We start from the raw sequence: 5,975 nt of genomic DNA on the forward strand, positions 1-5,975 counted from the left end.
TTTGCTTTATACGTGATAGATCCACGGTTCATTCTCGGGCAGAAACATTATGTTCGGGCAAATTTATTTTTTCTCTGTGGAATAGCCGGTCCTGTTAACTTTAACACAGATTCGTGGTCTCACGAACATTGAACCTTTAAAAACGAGCCCTTAAAAATACAGTGTGTAAAATGAGAAGGGATAAAAAGTTCATCGCACAAAATAAATTATTAAAGTTTTCCAAATTCCCTCAGCAGCCTTTCATTCTGCAAAATACCGTTATCGGTTAATTAATGGTGATGAAAACAATGGTTGTTTTTTATTCTTCCCACAGACTTGGAGCAAGTTCATGCGATTAATATAACAAGTGTTCAAAAGTTGCTTCCCTGACCGGGAATCGAACCCGGGCCGCAGCGGTGAGAGCGCCGAATCCTAACCACTAGACCACCAGGGAGCCCTGTTAGTTGGTTTATCAGATGTAATATGGATTTCACTTTCTCTGTGATTCAGCTTTTAATTCTTTTTAGCTCCTGATTGCGGATATTCCCGTGATTAAATAGGAATAAAGTACAATAGGCTCAGGATTACCCGGGGAGGTGGCATCCCGCTCACCGAGCCTTTCCAGCAGCATTTATCTTACCAAGCACTGGAGTGAGTGAAACTTTCTCTGGGGGAGTCTCAATGTGCAAAGGGTGGCGAGTGAAGGAATCATTTATTAGTCAGGATGTCCGAGCGGTCTTAGGCGCTGCGTTCAGGTCGCAGTCTCTTTTGGAGGCGTGGGTTCGAATCCCACTTCTGACATCAGTTATTTTGACATCCTATTTTATTTGTCGCTCGAGCTGCAGTTGATTTTTCGGCCCAGTTGATTTGCTCTTCTCGCAATCAGCAACCCGGTCTCGATCCACTGCATATTTTGACGCCCACCGGCTCATCCCTAAACCGAGCTTTGAACGAAAATATGCTTTAAACACAATGCAACAACTATGGAGAGAAAAGACACTTGGGGAAATGTACCATAGGAACAAGAGTTGGTCACTCAGCCCCTCGAGTCCGCTCCGCCATTTGATATGATCATGGCTGATCTGTGATCTAACTCCGTATACCTGCCTTTGGCCCATATCCCTTCATACCTTCTGTTGGCAAAAAGCTATCGATCTCAGATTTAAAATTAGCATTTAAGCAAATATCAATTGCCGTTAGGGGAAGAGAGTTCCAAACTTCTTCCATCCTTTGTGTGGAAGTGTTTTCTAATCTCAGTCCTGAAAGGTCTGGCTCTAATTTTTAGACTGTGCCCCCAAGTCCTAGAATCCCCAAACAGCGGAAATAGTTTATCTCTATCCAGAAAATGTGAATGACACAGTCAATGAAAGGTGCAGTTCACGAAGGCGGCCCACCAGCACCTTCTCAAGAGCAATTAGGGATGGGTAATAAATGCTGACCTTGTATTGATACCCACATCCCATGAATGAAGACAAATAAAATCGCCTGCATGGCCGAGTCATTTCCTGCTGCTAAACGACGGGAAGAATGAAACCATCGGCTTCAGTCCTTTGAACGAACTGTATACACTTGCCGTCGAGCTCAATCCCCACTTGGTCCTCTGCCCCGAATATCCACTGCATCAGAAAATCCTCCATAACATAGAATCTCAGCATGGAAATATCAAAGAAGGAGGCCATTCGGCCCATCGTGCCTGTGCCAACTCTTTGAAAGAGCTATCCAATTAGACCCGCTCCCCTTCCCTTTCCCCATAGCCCTGCAAAATTTTCCCCTTCAAGCATTTATCCAGTTCTGCTTTGAATGTTATTATTGAATCTGTTTCCACCAGCCTTTCAGGCAGTGCATTCCAGATCATGACAACTCGCTGCGTAAAAATATTCTCCTCATCGCACCTTTGTTGCCAATTACCTTAAATCTGTGTCCTGTGATTACCATCTTTCTGGCTCTGGAAATAGTTTCTCCTTATTTATTCTATCAAAATCGTTCATGATTTTAAACACCTCTGTTAAATCTCCCCTTAACCGTCTCTGCTCAAAGGAGAACAACCCCAGCTTCTCCAGTCTCTCCACCTCACTGAAATCCCTCATCCCTGGCACCAATCTAGTAAATCACCTCTGCACCCTCTCCAAGGCTTTGACATCCTTCCTAAAGTGTGGTGGACAGAATTGTGTGGTGACTAGCTGCGGCCTAACCAGTGATTTATAAAGGTTTAGCATAAGTTCCTTGCTTTTTTACTGTATGCCTCGATTAGTAAAATCAAAGATTCCGAACACTTTATTTTCTCAATCTATTCAACTTGTCCTGCCACCATCAAAGTTTTGTGTAAGTATAGCCCCAGGTCTCCCTGTTCCCGCATCCCCCTTAAAATTGCTCCATTTAGTTATAAAAGCTGGCACAGGCACGATGGGCCGAATGATCTCCTGTGATTCAATGATTCTTTCTTTTTGATTAAACCTCTATGAAGCGCTTTGGGATATCCCCCAGAAGTGGGAGTCAGCAGTTCACTTTCTCTGTTAACACTTCCATCTGACCTGGGCTGCACTAAATAGATGTTTTCGTGATATAATGGTTATCATGTTGGCCTCACACGCGAAAATCTCCCGCTTTAATCCCTGTTCAGAAACAATTTGCTGGAACTTGCTCCTCACTGTAAACTGGGCTGCAATCCTTTCACATTCAACAATGGCTGCACCAAATTCCTGGTCTCATAAACACTGAACACTTTTAAGCAGACTCTTAAAATAAAGTGCGTAAAATGAGAAGGGATGAAGGTCAGAACAGTTAGCGTATTTTCGACAGTCACTCGGCAAACTTGTTAGCATTTCGTTCAGTGCGAAACAGAAAGTTGTGGGTTTATTAATGGTAATTAAAAGAATCATCTCAGAGACTTGAAACAGTTTCTCCTTATTTGCTCCATCAAAACCTTTCATTATTTTGAACACCTCTATCAAATCTCCCCTTAACCTTCTCTGCTCTAAGGGGATAATCCCAGCTTCTCCATTCTCGCCACGTAACTGAAGTCCCTCATCCCTGTTACCATTCTAATAAATCTCCTCTGCACCCTCTCCAAGGCCTTGACATCTTTCGTAAAGTGTGGTGCCCAGAATTGAACACAATACTCCAGCTGCAGCCTAACCAGTGTTTTATAAACGTTTTGCATAACTTTGTTGCTTTTGTACTCTCTGCCTCTATTAATAAAGTCCATCTCACCATGCTGTCTATGTCCTCCTGAAGTCTGATATTATCCACCACATTGTTTACTACATTCCCGAGTTTCGTGTCATCTGCAAACTTTGAAATTATACCCTGTATACCCAAGTCCAGGTCATTAATGTATGTATCAAAAATGGAAAATTCTTGCAGTGTGACTTGTGTGATTTTAAGCCTAGTTTATGTAACATCTTCTCATAATTTAACGGATTGCCCCCTGGAAACAATCTGGTGAATCTGTGCTGCACTCCTTCCAAGGACAATATATCCTTTCAGATTCAAAGGGGATAAACTTGAAATAAGCCTAACTGTGGATCAGTTTTCGCTCACTCAAAGTTATCTGTTGAGTGAAATAAAAGAAAGCGCTTTTAAACAATAAGGAAGCAGCCACCATCGCCCCTTTTGACAAGCCTATTTTGTGGCACTTTATCAAACGCCTTTTGAAAGGCCATATAGACAACATTAACCACATTGCCCTCATCAAACCTCTCTGTTAACTCATCACAAAACTCAATCATGATTTGCCTTTAACAAATCCACAGTGGCTTTCTATTATCAATCCACACTTGTCCAAATGACTATTAATTTTGTGACAGATTATCATTTCTAAAAGCTTCCCACCACCGTGGTTAAACTGACTGGCCTGCAGTTGCTGGGTTGATCCTTACACCCTTTTTTGAACAAGGGTGTAACATCTGCAATTCTCCAGTTCTCTGGCACCAAACGCTGTATCTAAGGAGGATTGAAAGATTATGGCCAGGACCTCTGCAATTTACACACTTACTTCCCTCAGCAACCGAGCATGTATCCCATTCGGACCAGGTGACGTACCGACTTTAAGTACAGCCAGCCTTTCTAGTATCTCCTCTTTATCAATTTTCACCTCATCCAGTATCTCAGCTACCTCCGCTTTTAGTGTGATTTAGGCAGCATTTTCTTCCTCGGTGAAGACAGATGCAAAATACTGATTTAGTACCTCAGTAATGCTCTATGCCTTCATGCGAAGATCTCCTTTCTGGACCCCAATCGGTCTTACCCCTCCTCTGACTACCCGTTTACTATTTATATGCCTATTGAAGACGTTTAATAACTTGATGAAGGGATCGAGTGTGATATATCCAAGTTTGCTGATGATTCAAAGCGAGATGGGAAAGTAAGCTGTGAGGAGGATACAAAGAGTCTGCAAAGGGATATAGAGAGTTTAATGTGAGGGCAAGAAAGTGGCAGATGGAGTATAATGTGAGGAAATGTGAGGTTATTTACTTTGGTGGGAAGAACAGAAAAACAGAATAATTTTGAAATGGTGAGAAACTATTAAATGTTGATGTCCAGAGAAACTTGGATGTCCTGGACACCTGAACTCCAGGTTGTGCTAACCTAGTATAAGCATCTAAAATCTGATAATGGAGAAAGGCTAAATAAACACAGAGACATGAAACAATCCTTGGTGGTTTCTGAGAGTCAGCAAAGTGGGATGGTTTACGACCATGTGTTAAGATCAGTGGCGCTTACGTACAGAACAATGCAGCCGAATTGTATAAAGATAGGGCATGCTCCATTCTCAAATGTTAGAGCTCTCAATAGGGGACAGTCAGAAGTCCATTGCCACAGGCAGTCCGCAAAGGTCAGGTCTGATATACCTGGATTCGCAGACAGGTCAGGTTGTGTTGATTGCTTGTCATTAAAGTAATCTGTAGACAGTTGTATTATGATAATAATACCGTTGAATGTAATGTTGAAGACAGCTGACGTGCAACTCTGTTGTAAGTTAATCTATTAAACTTGCTATTTTGTAACCACTCAGGCTAAAATCAAGCGGAAGTTATTGTTGATGGATTAACAACCCATAGTTGCCACAGTAACGGGAGAAATCCGCTTACAAACATTCATTTTATATATGAACATCACACCCATAGTTTATATTTTCACACGTTCTTTTTTGCAGTTCTAATCGAAGTCTAAACATCGAAAGTCCACGTGTTTTTCAGAAGTTTCCCGTCCTGTTATGTATTTTGAGCAGTTTCGTGCATGTCTAAACATCACACCCATGGTTTATATTTTCACACGTTCTTTTTTGCAGTTCTAATCGAAGCCTAAACACCGAAAGTCTAAGTGTTTTTCAGAAGTTTCTCCTCCTTTTATGTATCTTGAGCAGTTTCCCACATCCTTTTCCTGTGATGTGATCATTCTGGGCGCAGGTTGAATGTAATTGGATTTGCTGCAGTCCGCTGACAGCAGGCGATGGAAGCGAGCGCCATGCTGCCGCTGACAGGTGAAGGCAACTTCTGATGCTGTCTGACATCTGGTGGGAGTGGGCGGGGATTTGAAAGTCAACCCATTCCATCAAAATTGGAGCGATAAAGCGGTGCTTGACCAACATTGATATAAACAAACACCCATGGTAGCACCCATGCCTCGTGGCGCAACGGTAGCGTGTCAGCCTCCAGATTAAAAGGTTGCGTGTTCAAATCACGTCGAGGTCACAGTTTTTTCCCTTAGAGTTAGTTTGTGTAATTCTGCAATTAATGTTTTCTTTGCGTCTTCACAGTTAACAGAACCCTGCTCTTAAGTCTGACTCTGGTTCCCCAGTGTCCGGGAGGGAAGCACCTGATGTCTTCATTTATTTAATGCAAAGTACAGAAGACAAACGTCTTCGTTCAAAAACCACCCTGTAGGTGGACACATAGTGAGATAAACACAGGGCAGGGGTACAGACAGTATCCGGAAACATCGGGAAATAGACAAGAGAAATAGATTGAGCGCTTTGTTATCAGAAGATAGTCTGA

The 5,975-nt window shown here is 42.4% G+C and overlaps 2 non-coding genes across 2 annotated transcripts; one reads left to right on the forward strand and one right to left on the reverse strand.

Annotated features, from left to right (window-relative positions):
- Window positions 1-361: 361 nt before the first annotated feature.
- On the reverse strand, window positions 362-433 carry trnae-cuc (transfer RNA glutamic acid (anticodon CUC)). Its single transcript has one exon. It is a non-coding gene; the product is annotated as a tRNA-Glu (tRNA).
- Window positions 434-697: 264 nt separating this feature from the next.
- trnal-cag (transfer RNA leucine (anticodon CAG)) lies at window positions 698-780 on the forward strand. The gene has a single exon. It is a non-coding gene; the product is annotated as a tRNA-Leu (tRNA).
- Window positions 781-5,975: the final 5,195 nt, after the last annotated feature.

This window comes from Heptranchias perlo, unplaced genomic scaffold, assembly GCF_035084215.1.
Source record: "Heptranchias perlo isolate sHepPer1 unplaced genomic scaffold, sHepPer1.hap1 HAP1_SCAFFOLD_55, whole genome shotgun sequence".
Lineage (NCBI taxonomy): Eukaryota > Metazoa > Chordata > Chondrichthyes > Hexanchiformes > Hexanchidae > Heptranchias > Heptranchias perlo.